We start from the raw sequence: 14,943 nt of genomic DNA, 5'->3' as shown, positions 1-14,943 counted from the left end.
CCACCTCCCACTTCCCCCATCTTTATTTATGCTACTTTTGATAACGAGCCCCCTCATTCAATGTCTTCAACTGACATGCCAGTGAAAAAGGCCTCCAGGTTTTAGATGATTAAGTCTGAATTACTACACTAGACATACACGGCCAAGTGCACGGCCGAAGCTGGCAGGCGGGAAGCAGCGAACCGTGAAATCATTTTGCATAATAATAATGACCCCCTGATATACTGGTGAGTCTCCTCTGTACATACACACGCCGTATACCACCAACAAGAGTACGGGCTTTTAGCGTACATTGCAGCCGTCCACCGCCCCGCTTCTCCCCGGACACTCTACGGCGATGTGCTGTCATCCGTGAGCCGAACCAATGCACCCGGCTAAAAACGCCGTGACGTCAGTAGTTATTCTTTATCTCACGTAGATTGCACGTGGGTACATTTGATAGTGACGTCACAATGTTTAGCCAAACACACACTACATTGCTTCTTTGCATAAGAATTGTGAATGTATTTGTCTAAGCATATAGTTCCTCTACGTCAGTAAGCATATAGACTGATTTTGTTGGCATAAAAATGTACAAGTATGATCAGCGATTATTTTACATCATAGGCCTATTATACTCCAATGATAGGCCTATTTATAGAGAGGCCTCAGCTTGCACATTTTGAACATGATAATATTTCAAATTCTGAATTTTGAAATCTGCTTATTTGAAATTCGTTAAAAAAGTGACATACAAGTTCAAGATAAGAGAAGAAGAAATAGGAAAGAAAAACACAATTAATAAATACATGGAAACGAAGGATAAGTCCCACTGTCGTTTTATTAGTCTATCTCGATTTTCCTTTCATTTCGTTCTTATTTCATAAACCATGATTAAGAAACATATTACAAATATAAATCTGGTGAGATATAGAAAGTACAAAATTGCTTTAAACAATAATGTAATACATACAAATATTGGTAAAATAAATATTAGGGGTTAAATAAAATTGTGGTTGCGAGGCACACCTGAAAAATACTAGAGGCCCGTGGGCAAGGTAGCCCATGTAAAATAGATGATGGTAAATAAAAAGAAGAACACAATTAAGGTTGCAGCCTTAAAATTAAGAGAAAAAGAAAAGAGGGAAGTTGACAAGGTAAACGGAGAGGGAAAGCGAGGAGAAAGGGAAAAGGAGGGGAACTAGTATTTTAAACCAAATAGAAAGGCATTTTGTTGAGACCGTGGTCAAAATACAAAGACAGTCGATCATCATATCGTTGGACAATGGTCAATGCAAATCCACTTGACCAGTGCAATTTATTCTCCAGCCATACAGCCTATTTATTTTTATTTTCTTCATTACAGCCTATGGCTATTATAGAAGCCTAAGATAATGCCAGAAAAGTCTTTTTCATTTCAAATATCAGTGGCGTATCAAGACCTTTGCCTCAGAAGGGGGAAAACATTTCAAATTACTATGATCCATATACTCTTAGATAGAAGGCCCTCATTTTTGCATTACAGGGGAGGGGGAATCCCCCAAAATTACTTATTATTTTAAGAATGATATTATTGTATCCATACTTCGTGTGTTTTCTTGCTTTACAGTGCCTATAATTATGGCGATTCCTAAACTGCTTGATATTCTAGTGATGCAGCATTATTTTATTTTTCTTGGTCGAAAATCAGTCAGGAGGGGGCAATATGACACTGCCTCCCCCTCCCCTCCTTCAAGTACGCCTAATGGTTAGACAATTCTATTTCATTTCTGATATAGATATTATTGTTTTTCAAGGTCATGCATGCGTCATCCATTTAAGATGATATAGGATCAGTATAGACTTGAATGCCAGTCGCTTTGTTCCTACGTTTTCCTTAAATATTGTAACACGATCGCTAAGCCTTTCGGGAAATAAAACTATAGGCCTAATCAGGCAATTTCAATAGCCTTGTCCGCCACCTATCCTTGAAATGTTCAAACATTATCATCACATTTTACTTGACACGAACATGATTTCTATGGGACATTCATTTTGGTCTTGTGAGTGACCTTGAGTTGATTTCTCGAAAGTCTTTATGATTTTGTAATCGTTCTCCTGCCAATAATTATCATAAAAGTGGTCAAGGAAAATGTCGCAAATTGCCAATTAACCAAATTGATTGCTGGCGAATTCAGCAAATTAAACACCAGCGTTAGTGCCGCGTCGCTAGAATGTTTTCCATAGTGATGGAGGTGGCGTAAAGAGAGAGAGAGAGAGAAGCAAGAGAGAAAGAGAAAGAGAAAGAGAGAGAGAGAGAGAGAAAGAAAGAGAGCTGGGAGAGAGAGAGAGAGAGAGAGAGAGAGAGAGAGAGAGAGAGAGAGAGAGAGAGAGAGAGAGAGAGAGGGGCAGGTAAAAGGGTTATAATGTTGCCGAATTTAGATTTTGCCGATAACAAAAGCGTATCTCCCGCAAGAAATATTGAAGGGGGAGGGGGGTAATTATACCCCTCAATCTCTCATCCAATACCACCCCTTGGTTATGACAGCAAGGAGAGGATTTAGATCATAAGCTCTAGAATAGAGAATGCCTGGTCATTTAATTAATGTTATGGCTTACAGAAGATAAACGTTAATTACCCTTGTAATATCATTCCGGTGAGGGAAAACCCCCTCTGTGATTCTGAGCTCATCGTGGCCTAAAAAACAGTAGAGTTGAAATTAATATGACAACATTCATTGAAAACTCCCTCTGTTCCAATACGTCATATACATGCAGAAATAAGCAAAGATGAGAGATTAAAGAAAAAAACCTAAGCTTAGAAATGCTGAGCCATTCATGACCTGTTTCATAACACTTGCAACTTTTGCAGGCCATAAATAGAAAAAAATATTGCAATGAATGACACAAAAGTGTCACAAAATTGCTTACAGCCGATCAGAATGTTATAACGGTTTCAGTAGCTTATATAAATAAGTATAAGTAACTACTTTTCTGAAATAGAACTCTGTGTCATTTTCTAAGAGTCGGTCTACGTCGATCACAAACTTGAGTTTCATATCAGTTGAAAACATGTACAGAGATAGACTTGAGATCAATGTAGAGGAATCGCCAGTCTTTTTATAGATGAAACCCTGGACATGTAAAAGCATCCCGTCTCTGAAACTCATTCTCTACGATATCAATATTTTCTTCTTAGTGGTGCTAGTCTCTTGATGTTTGTGATGGTGGGCGGCCACTCTAATGAGATTTGATTTACCCAGCCGGTCATGGATATATCTATCTATTGGCTCGGTCCCTTTATATAATCGCATTAAAGCCCCACTGTACTATTTATAGCTACTCGCGCCCTCTTTATAACAAACAATGCATAATCGGTGACCATTGGTCCCCCATGATCCTCTTTTTCTTATGTTAATTGAGAGCAGAGTTGATGAGATAACCACCTGTCCAGTGACCTTGCAGTGTGGTCTAATCCCTCCTATACACTAGTACAGATGGGCTTTAACATCACACAATGTACGGGGTGCGAATTCCTGCCGCAGTAGTAACGTCCTTGGACAAGACATTAATCTATATTTGTCACACTCCACCCAGGTTGTGCAGGTGAGGTAATTGAGTACCTGGTAGGATTCTTTCCTTGAATGCACTGAGCGCTACGGTTTCTGGAAATAAACCTGGGTAATAATATCCAAAGTCCTTAGAACCGCATAGACATGATAGAGACGTTATATCATGTGATATGCAATATAAAAGAAGTTGAAGAACAGAATATTATTATTTCCCCTTCCCTGCATCTCATTCTATTCCATCTTCTTTCTCAATTGTGTGCCGGGCTTTTGACGTTTGTTGTGTCAGCTAATGGGATTCTACACGAATTGATCTGGTTAGGACAGACATGGCGTGCCATCGACACCTTTCTCTAAAATCGCATTATGATATCATCCAGGTACCATGCATGATGCTGGTCAAACGTCGAGAAGTGTTTGGTGATGGGTGAGCTGCACAGGTATATGGTGCATGGCAAATAGTGGGAATATGAAATCCAAATAGTATACAGGATGAATAGAGACAGAAAGAATAATGAAAGAAACATAACAAAAAGAAGAATACAGGGAAGGAAAGAATTAGATGAAGGCGTAAAAATGGGGTGTTTTGTCCAAATCAGAAGAACATCAATTGAAGTAAGCCCAAAATTCATACAAGACGCAATCTTCCAAGTTCCAATACTGAATAAACACACCGACAGCCCAACACACAAGCAAGATAAAACACTTTGAAATTGCATATTATTCCGAAAGTATTTCTCGCACCAATTTTTGCTATGTTCATGATGCTTGACTATGATTGAGTGATATTAAGTTTGTATGACATGTAAATATATTTGTTCATACAATGTATTTGTTTTTGTATGTGTTTGCACTTCAGAACCTGAAGAAGGCCTCACAAGCCGAAAGCTCGTCATAAAATTGTAAAGTACAGCTACGTCTCACGTTCCTAGACCATTTTCTTCACGCCTATATATAATATACATTGAAAGAGAGCGAGAGAAAAATACATAGATATAGGGAGAGAGAGGGAGAGAGAGATAGAGAAGGAGGGGAGGGGGAGGGAGGGAGATAGGGAGAAGGGAATGCTTGGGGGGGGGGGGTAGTTTGACATTTCCCCTTTATACATCTTTATCCCAGACTGTCTAATCAGTAACCACTACATCGTCAAAAATGAGATTCATGACAAAATCAGGGTCAACAAACTCTCTAAGCATATAGACATGACATACAAAGTGGTTTCATTAGCAAGAACTCGATTAAACAATGACTGTGCCAATTGAATTCCCGCCAAAATTGGACTTTCGAAAGTAAAGAGAGTGATACAAAGTTTGAGACATGAGCAGGCGACACATTGAATATGATCACTTGTCACTGTGCTAATAGTTAACAGGTGATAGACATTGGCATTCATTCTAGATTGCTGAGACAGAAGTCGTGATAATTAGGTTATATGACTGTGTGACATCTTCATGGAAATATAGATCGAGCCAGGATGAAGCAAAATGTTCCACACACACGGTTCCATTCTTGTTTCCTCTTCTTCTTCTCCTTCTTCTTCTTCTTCTTCTTCTTCTTCTTCTTCATCTTCTTCTTCTTCTTCTTCTTCTACTACTTCTTCTTCCCCTTCCCCTGTTTCTTCTTCTTCTTCTTTTCTTGCAAGGGATACTGACTTCACTACAGCAGGTCATCATTATTATTATTCTTTTTCGGGTTTCTTGGTCTGTTGTCCCTTGTCACCATACCACCTCCATCTTCTTTCTGTCTTCTTCATTTTTTTCCTTTAGATATTGTCCTCCTTTATCATATTTCCTTGTTTTTCTTCTTCTTCTTCTTCTTCTTCTCCTTCTATTTATCTGTTTCTTCTTCTCCTTCTCCCCAAGGTTCTCCTCTTTCTTATCTCCCTCTTCCTTTTTCTCATCCTCCTTCTCCTCTTCTTCCTCCTCCTCCTGTATTTTCATCTTTTGATCATAAGAGGGCAGTAGTCAGAGGGTATCAAGGCCTGGTTTGGAAAAGCAGTTTGCAATTTGGTGTCCTCGAAGATGAAGAAGAAGAAGAAAGAGAAGAAGAAAGAGTAGAAGAAGGAGAAAACGGAGAAGAAGAAGGAGAAAGAGGAAAGGAAACAGAAAGGGAGGGGGAGGGTGAGGAGGAGGAGAAGAAGAAGGAAAAGAAATGAAGAAGGGAGAGGAAAGAGCAAGAAAGATATCATAACACAACATAAAGCGTGAAAATAAAGATACACAAACATGGAATGAAAATACTACAACAAAATACCAATTTGCTATAGCAATCTCTGCAGGAAAAAAATACAAAGAGGACAAAAAAGGAATAAATAAAGGTTAGTATTATCTGAAACCAAGTCGTTGAACCCGAGATGACAGTAGCCTCTATCAATGAAGCACTCCCTTCAAACATTCTAACGAGGGTAATGACCATGATTCCATTACTATTTCTTTTTCAGTCATAGTAATGCCCAATTCCTTTACAATTCGATTTCTGTTGCGAACGTGTGGCCTAGTTTAATCGCCTTTACTTCAAGCCAAGCGTGTCGAAAAATATAAGAAATTAATAATTACAATAGCGCGGGTTGAATTCAACGATTCTGGTCTAAAGGATAACATGATAAGAAAAGGTAGAGAGAGAGGGAGAGGGAGAGAAAGAGAGGGAGAGGGAGAGAAAGAGAGAGAGAGGGAGAGAGAGAGAGATAGAGAGAGGGAGAGAAAGAGAGAGAGAGAGGGAGGGAGAGAGAGAGAGAGAGAGAGAGAGAAATGGGGAGAGAGAGAGATAGAGAGAGAGAGAGAGAGATAGAGAAAGAGAGAGAGAGAGGGGGGGGAGAGAGAGAGAGAGAGAGATAATGGGGGAGTACATAGGGGAACGGCATGGTGTGGGAGAGATTTATGAAAGGATTGCAAGCTAAATAAACCTGATAATAATGGGATTAAACATCAAACGTAAGGAGCGCTTTTTTTCTAAATTTTGGTTCAAAGTTCTTGCGTACAGTCATGTTTAAGCTGCATGCAGGCAGTAAATAAGCTTTGTAAAAAACAAATTTTACCAATATTTTGTTCCTCCATATTTGTATTATTATGTATCCTTTGAGGGTAGTCATACTATCAAGCTTTGCTTATTTTGTCAACCCTCCTGTTTGATGTTCTCGATTAGTTACACCCAGCCTTACTTTATTCTACATATATTCTTTTGTCATGTGTAAATTTGCAATATTTGTTTGTTATATATTTGTAAAAATGCAAAAGAAAAAGAAAATCGAACAGAAATAAATAAATCAAATCAAAAAAAAAATATCAAAAATCAAATCAATTAGAAATAGTAATAGAAATGCCTTAATATGACTTTCTACTGTTGTGCTTTGCGATATACAAACACAAGCGGCTATAAAGTTTTTAGAGCGATACTATTTAATAATATTTATTAATGTATCAAAGCTGCTATACTATTGGTGTAAAAGTTTATTGGAGCATGTATAATATCTGATTATGTATGAAAAATATCCTAACAGTTTATGGCAGAAAATGCGTTCGTTCCCTGAAATGTCTTTTTCACTATATGATTTGTGTGTGTGTGTCGTTTTGTAGAGACTGAATGAAAATAACAACGAGAGCACCTTACCGAGAAGGGGATACAGAAAGAGACATTATCAAACGTGTCGAATATAATAGAACATTGTGACGTACAAGGTGAATGAACTCAACCGATAATAAAAGGCTAGTCTTCAATGCTTTTTACTTTTAACCTACCCTCATTCCTCCAAACAACGAAAAAACGTAAAATAAACAAACAATCTAGCAAACAAACAAAATAATTAAACAAACAATCTAGCAAAAAAATAATAATAACAACAACATAAAAACAACCACAACAACCACAGCAGCAGCAACAATGTAATAGAAATTACAAAAGGGAATGACATGATAATTAATTTTCTCAAATAATCTGCCTCTAGTCTTTTACATCGTGACACAAAAGAGAATAATTAAAAATGATTTGTATTATGATTGACAAAACTGAATAGTAAAGATCTTTTAAATCTTCAGATAGAATAAAAAGAAAGTTCGATTATGATATTGTAGCGTGGGGGCGAGAGTGAACAAGAACAATTATTACGGGAAATACAAGATGCGGTGTACAAGAGATAAAAGAAGCGATAGCAACCAAAACTGAAAATAATGCATGAAACATTCAAGCCAAAAATCATTGCGTGTTCGTTGGTTCTATTCAAAGTGTAATCGTTCTTGGCGCTAGTGGTAACAGAGGTATACGTTGAATTTTGTCTGTCTCAAACAGGTTCCAACTGGTTTTAACCATTGTTTCATCTGATAATGCGATACATAATTTTGGCATGAAACTTTTTATGTTGCCACCTCTGTTTTTTACTTTCTTTTGAAATTCTGATTGAGTGTCGACATTTTCATGGTTAGCAATTAGTCAACTTTTTAAATCTTGGCTTTCCCTTCACAATTCACGTCAAGTGTTGTCTATTCATTTATAATTGGGTATGAAACTACTAAATAGAAGCATTTAAAACACCGGAGTATGTATTGCGTGGAGACCGTACAGCTTTAGACTTCCCAAATCTAATAGACAACTATTTGTGTGCATTCATTAATAAACCTTTAGAGCGCATGAGCCTAGGCGCAGACAAAGTTGTTCGATATCCTAGATTTGGCGTTTCTCTCAGATATTTACACTAAAGTTAATCGGTTGTCATGATAAAATGATGCATTTTTGTGTCTTTTCATAAAGAAAGGAAGATTATGTGATCATATCTAAGGAGATCCATTCGAGTTCCTCTTCGCCACAACTAGCATCTCCCAGAAATTCTTGTTTGATTGCCATTTGGTGCATTAATTCGTAGACGAACGCTATCTTCAAGGAGTTCTCTATTAAATGAAAGATGCATATATCAAAGATTGCTTTACATCTCATTACCCATCATGCTCTAATCTTTGCTCTTCCCGGGACCCATTTCTCCTTACCATTCCTAGGACCCGTAGCAAAGCTGGCGATCACACATTTTCTGTGACTGTAACCACAGACTAATGGAACAATATCCCCTCTTTTATCAAAGCAGCAAATGTCACAGACCAATTTAAGAAACTCTTGAAAACATAGCTCTTCCCTGAATAGTTACATGTAACGCCATTTTCTTTTCCCTTCGAAAGAGGATCTGCCTTATACTGAAGAAAGGCCGAGAAGGTGAGCTTCAGAATAGAACAAGTCGTGTAAAAGCTCCATGAATTACCCACGTCTTATTTAATATCTACCGAGGACCGAGGTCATTGACTCATCATATGAATGTACGTGTAATTTTTGAAATGACAGATTGGCTATTTTTTCATAAAACTGCAATAAAATGAAAGAGGTCATGAGAATGAACCTGTCAAGCGTGATAGCTCATTTTTATTAGCTTTCAACCCTGCGACCAACATTCTGTTTAAGCACACAACCATCTAGTCCAGGCCTAGTACAGCTGCATTATTTACAACGCTTTGCATCGCATTCGTGATGGACGAGGCGAACTGAGAGGACTATTTGTTCACAATCATTGTGTAAATTTTTACCCCATCAATCTCGTTCTTTTGTTCATTCTGAAACCTGAATGTAGTTACTCCTGCCTATCCAATTATGACGTCACAGGGTCAATGCTATGCATTTGTAAGAACATGATAGATTAGAGATTAGAGTGAAGCTAGTGGCGAGGTCCTTGAGGGGCAGGGGCGGCGGCGGCAAGGGGCACGTGCCTCCGGTGCAAAATAGAAACTATCTGCGATATTTTTAATACAAATCTGAGTAAAAACGTGTACAAAGTGAACTTGTATGCTCCACCTAAATCTTAGGAAGTTTGTTTTATTTTATGTTGTTGTTATGTGTTGCTTGTATTATATTATAGAGGCTTATGCCCTCCTTGTGTGTGTGTTTGTGTGTGTGTGGGGGGGGGGGGGTGGCTATTACGTAAAATCAATCAAAAGTATATTTCCCTTTGAAAGCATGAAACTTACAATGTTACTTTTCTAAAGCAATTAATGTTTAAAGCCAGCGAGGTTTATGAACAACGTAACCATTTCCTTTTCATTTGAAACCATAAAATAATAATTAATCATAATTTTGTAATATACTCTGTAATCTAAATCGATTATGCAGTGGTAAAATGTGTACATACATTTTTGACTGGGGATGATTAATTAGGCCACCAGATATGATAGAACTTTAAAGCTTTTAATTTAAAATAAACACATGGAAATCTTCCAATGACATAACAAACATATAAGAGCTAACGAATCTACCTACAAGAAAATGGTCTAGACTGACTACAATAGAGGGGAATGGCACTAGAAATATTTACCAAGTCAACGACTCTTTCAATGGCTCATAATTATGTTATCAATCAGATGATTTCAAAGTCCTCCATTATAGTGTTTTGTTCTTTGGTTTTGATCGCATTAATTCTCGCCAATCTCACTCTTCAAAAGCTGAGTGATTGAGATGAATTTGCTTGGATTATGGATGCAAATAATCGCGTTGTTTACGCAGATCAATCAAATCAATCATATAATTCAGAAAACTAATACAGATCAATCGGTGCCAATGAACTGATTTGACCCGAAGCTTTTCTATTTACCCCGGCCCGTCGAGCAGCGCAAAGGTAAAGAAATATTTACTTCATTATTCAAATATGAAAAAAGCATAGAAAATAATCCGTACATTTCTGATCTGCACGACATGGTATGTACGATTACCTCCCCGATTCTATTCAAAAATGGTATCCGTATAGGATGATGGAGGTGATGGTGTTGTTGGTGTTGGTGATGGTGGTGTTGGTGTTGGGTTGGTGGTGGCGGTGGTGGTGGTGGTGGTGGTGGTGGTGGTGGTGGTAGCGGTGTAGTTGTTGGTCAGGTGCTGGTGGTGTTGGTGGTGGTGATGAGGAGGATGATGGTGCATGGTGGTGGTGGTGGTAGTGATGGTGGTGGTGGTGGTGGTGGTGGTGGTGGTGGTGATGGTGGTGGTAGTGATAGTGGTGATGGTGATGGTGGTGATGGTGTTGGTGGTGATGGTGATGGTGATGGTGGTGGTGGTGGTGGTGGTGGTGATGGTGGTGGTGCTGGTGGTAGAGTTGATGATGAAGGTGATGATGGTGATGGTGGTGGCGATGGTGATGGTGGTGGTGGTGAAGGTGATGGTTGTGGTGGTGGTGGAGTTGATGATGAAGGTGATGATGATGATGGTGATGGTGGTGGTGGTGGTGCAGATGGTGGTATTAATAGGACTGGTGTACAAACGAGTTTGAGTTTTTTGGGCATAACATCCAATGGGCTAATCAAGCGGGAAATATTTGAACATTCTAACTTGGTTTAGTCTTTATTTGGCCGACTAATTTTTGTTTAATGTAGGTCAATTTGCAATTGCTGTTTATTCAAGATGGAAATACTCGTATTGACAATGACCATGTTGAAGTAGGGAGATTAATATTGAAGCAGGTATGCATCCGTCAGTATAACTCTCTATATAAACATAGCCTAATTTTGAGAATAATAATTTACAGCTTTTGCACTCTATCAGCTGTTAAAAATATCCTGCACATATTGTTTTATTTATTGAAATTCTGTAATATAATGTATCCTGACTAAAATCTTAAGTCGTAAATTGTACATGTACTTATAATTTTTAAATTAATAAATGAAATGAAACGAATAGGCCATTTTCGTAATGTGATCAAATTCAATGCACAAATCTTTGTTAAGTGTTGTGTTACACATTATTTCATTCACCTGTTACGAATAACTGTACACTTTTATGTATATAGTCAGAAAGCAAATTGCATATATTGAGTGGTGCTAGGTAGGATAAACATTATGGATTGTCCTACCTAGCAACACGTCATGCATGCAATTCGCATTCTGACTATTGAAATTCCATTATTCGAAATAATGTGTAATGAGGCACTGCACAAAGACGTATCCTTACATTTTATTTCATTACGAAAATGAGTCCTATATAATAGATCAATGTCGGTTTTCAGTTGATTCTAGATAGCCTACAGTTCCTTTATCCATGTAGCTTCATGACCAGCTCTCAACTTTATCTGTAATCGAATGGCCATCTCTCGGTTATCGACCCCACAAACAAACAGCCCCCAAACCGAAAACAGGATTAATAATAAGTATCAAAAAGTAATCACAAATCTGCATCAAAGGTGAAAACGTTTACTTTTTCATCTTTTATCTGCAATGAATAGGAACACCTGCAACGTAACAATGGGAGCCCTGCAACGTAACAATAGGAGCGTAGTATTTGATTAGGATCCACAGCTTCCCATTCAATCCAGACATAAAAGATTCTGGTTTTGTTCCCAAAAAAATCCTAAACAATTTTGATTGTTCCCCTCCGAATGGGCCACAAACTCTTCTCAAATATTTGTGTCGTATTTTCGTGAAGATGAAAAGAGTTGACATACTTTACGGGATGAGAGTCCTTACAAAGTTACCTTGTAAATTTGTGACTCCTTTTCACGGTTTTTAATGCATTTTATCTCTCGCTCTATTATCTCTTCTATCCCTGGTTGGTATCATTCAGTCGGAGTTCATTTTTCATTTTATTGGCATCAAGTAAACAAGATATCTTAGTCTTCATTTCCAGACAAATTAGTTACCTGGAAAATTAGACCAAGAAACCGGGATTTAATGCCAGACTTATTTTGACGAAATAACACCTATAGTCTATAAGACAGACGGAAATGATTGGACATTTTCAAGTACTGAAAAGGAGCAGCAGTTTTTTGTTTTCAAAAAAAAAGAAAAGAAAGAACGAAATGAACGAAAGAACGAAAGGAAGAAAATAAATCCCCAGATATAGGGAATTGTTGAGGAAAGTTTTTTTGTTGTTGTTATAGGCTTTCTAAAAATCTTTAGTCACAGCTGGTGAAATAGAATTTGATCGAAATTTTGTTATGGACAAAAGTATACCCCCTCCCCCCTAAAAAAAATGAGGAAATTAATTTCAAGAATATTTTCACACAGCGTTCCGTTCTTTGCCAAACAAACAAGAAAATAGGCAGTAACAAAAGTAAGGAAAATTCACCACAAAATCTTACTATTCTTCTTGATTTTTCTCATCTATATCAAATTTAAGAACAGATTGATTCACAGATCAGCAGTATGGAAAAGAATTCTCGAGAAAAGGTAGGCCAACATTTCAAGAGCTGCTATACTTCTAATTCTGAGAGGCAAATTCCTTTTAAACGATGACTTTTATTGAAACTGTTTACATTCATAGATTTCAAAGTTTTTATCATTAGATGGATGCAAAATTAAAATACCTGAGAAGAAAATTTAAAAGGCAAAATTCTCTCAAACAATTATTTTTCTTGAAACTGTCTTTTAAATTATAGAATATTAAGATTAAGAATAAATAGATGGATGAAAATTTCAATAACTTGAGAATATTATTTTTGAATGGAAGCCCGAATTTCAACATCCACAAGCATGCTTATTATAGGATCGTGTGGGAATGTTCTCTTCACACAACAATAGTTTGTTGATTTCACCGTATGATTAATACACGACCATTCAACCATTGGTGAATAGTACCCGGTCATTCACCTCTATAGAAACCAGTGCTATCCAATGCATCTAGAAAAGAAATAAAGACCCCCCCCCCCCAAAAAAAAAAAAAAAAAAAAAATGAAAACAATAACCTAGAAATATGCCTTCATGTGTTGTTTACTTCACTGATCCGATTTTGATCATGGTATTTGTTATTTCTTGTTACTTTGATGATAGACTTTAGGAAACAGATCAAAATAATCTTTCGCGGGGGAGGTGGTGGGGTGTCAATGGCTGCATGAAAGCACAGGCAAAGTTTTAAGGGATCAAATCGATCAACAAAGTATTTGTGATTCATTTGCTATTTTTTTTCATGTGTGTACAGTAGCCTAAAACATTATTGTTTGCACCTGTGAATGCAAAAATGCAAAATGGTTGTAAGAGCCATATTATATTATAAATGTTAGTAACAGCCTTTTTGGGGGAGCCGAAATATTTTCTCACGCAATATCTTTCTTTGATCTATCAGTAATATTTTGCTTTTAAGAGTTCAACGACAAATATATATACAAATGTTGACACGTTGAATAGTTCAGGCTTCTACATACTACGCCAAATTGTGTGGGAATGTTCGTTTCATTAACAATACTTTATAGATTTCATCATATGATTTCATAAACATCTATTCAACGCCATGATTTCGATCATTCACATATCGATGGACTTCTAATCTCTAAATCTAAAGAAATAATAATAACGCCCCAAACGACAAAGCAATATGTCTCAAATTGTTGCTTAATTCATATTGGTGAGTTAGTCTAATTATGATCAATAGCTGCATCAAATGTTGATGATTATCTTGGGAATCAGGACAATCATGTTAACAAAAAAACAAAAACAAATCATGAATTCATCTGTATCGTACAAATATCCAACCCTAACATTAATAAAGAATTAACCTGAAGAACGCAGGACGGAGGTTGAATACAAGGTTCACAGACAGGGTAACATAGCTAGTAGGCTACATAAACGTGTGCAGGGAAAGCAGATTCAACCATGTACTTATTCTTCAAATAAGATACATCTCAAACATGCCAAACAAAATAGTTTCTTAAATTAATTTTAATAACAGTACTCTACGTGATGATTTTATACAAGCATAGGTCACCAATATTATTTTTCTTCTTTTCTTTAACAGCTAATATTTTTTCTCTAGACGTCCGTAAATTAAATTATCGATTCAATGGAAACGAAGTGAAATATTGTGAATTCATTTCTTTAACAATTTAAGACAATTCACCCTGCATTCCTGTGAATTCCCTCCTTTATCAATTCAAGACAATTATTATTAAGCCAACAATTTTTTTTGAGTGAGGGATAGGCCTATGCAACCATAATGTATAAGATAGGCTACAGCGAAACAATGTCTAACTTTTCTTTCTGCTCATAACAACCTCTAAATTGACAGATATAACGAAGCACCTGCATTAAACCTGATTCACTGGACTACAAATTGGGTTCGATCACCGGTTTTGGACTCAGATCAGGGCCCCGTTTCACAAAACTTGTCATCAGTGACACATGACAGGTTTTGTTATAAGCTAGTAAAATCCTTGCTTCTGATTGGTTATCAGCAGATTCGTCACTGATTTTTGTTTTTTGTCATTGAAAAAAGGCTTTGTGAAACGGGTCCTAGATGATTAATATTGGAGATGATTTCTCTTTTCCTCTTTATCCAGTCTCACGTTCATTTAGAGAGAAAGCGGCGATGAGACGTTATGTGTCACGTGACACTGCTTTGGACGATGCCCGTGTACATTAAAGGTCAATGACCGAGCCGGGAAATATGTGCCAAGAATTAAAGTGCACTGGTAGCTTTT

The sequence above is a fragment of the Strongylocentrotus purpuratus genome, unplaced genomic scaffold, assembly GCF_000002235.5.
Source record: "Strongylocentrotus purpuratus isolate Spur 01 unplaced genomic scaffold, Spur_5.0 spur5_scaffold_1, whole genome shotgun sequence".
In the NCBI taxonomy this organism is placed as follows: domain Eukaryota; kingdom Metazoa; phylum Echinodermata; class Echinoidea; order Camarodonta; family Strongylocentrotidae; genus Strongylocentrotus; species Strongylocentrotus purpuratus.
This window is presented reverse-complemented; position numbering follows the sequence as displayed.